The sequence below is a fragment of the Penaeus monodon genome, chromosome 19, assembly GCF_015228065.2.
Source record: "Penaeus monodon isolate SGIC_2016 chromosome 19, NSTDA_Pmon_1, whole genome shotgun sequence".
NCBI classification, from domain to species: domain Eukaryota; kingdom Metazoa; phylum Arthropoda; class Malacostraca; order Decapoda; family Penaeidae; genus Penaeus; species Penaeus monodon.
The window spans coordinates 47556438-47557033 of record NC_051404.1 but is presented as its reverse complement, the minus strand read 5'-3'; the positions used below and the strand labels follow the sequence as shown (position 1 = coordinate 47557033).

General features: G+C 36.1%; 1 protein-coding gene across 1 annotated transcript in view; it reads right to left on the bottom strand.

The window, feature by feature from the left end:
* Positions 1 to 596, bottom strand: part of LOC119585493 — a 2790-nt gene that overhangs the window by 1028 nt on the left and 1166 nt on the right. The gene's annotated exons all lie outside the window — the stretch shown is intronic.

Below are 596 nucleotides of genomic sequence, written 5' to 3'. Positions count from 1 at the left end.
CTATTTTTGCACAAGTGAATCTAAGAAATTAACACAAAATACCTCTTTTATTATTTCCCCTAAACAACAAAATATACTTTCCCGCAAGTTACCACAGATAAATAAGTATGACGTCACTGTTTACACAAGTCACAATTTCTTACGGTTTTCTGGACTGCAAAACGTTTTTTTCAGCAACATGACTGCACAGTACCTCATCTCCCTTGCTCACTAGTAAAAGAAGACAGACTGGGAAATATTCTACATTTAGACGAAGCTTTTCAAAGTCAGTGAATGTTTTTTTCGGGCTTCGTATTTCCACAAAAAAGAGAGCGAGATTCTCTCTTTGGATCATCAGGAAAAGGAGTCTTGAGCGCCGAAGAACACACTTAAACCACACTAATAACCAACAAAACACTCCATTATGATTGTACTGGTGTTTCTCCTGTTCTGAATCAGTAATCTTCAATTTACTGCCTTTATTTTCACTTTTCACATAACACAAGATTTTTCATGTGCAGTTATGCCAGGGGTCCATCTTTATACCTCTATATATATCTACCTTTGAATGAATACATGTATGTATCTGGTTACGTGCGCATAAGTGAGTGTATACT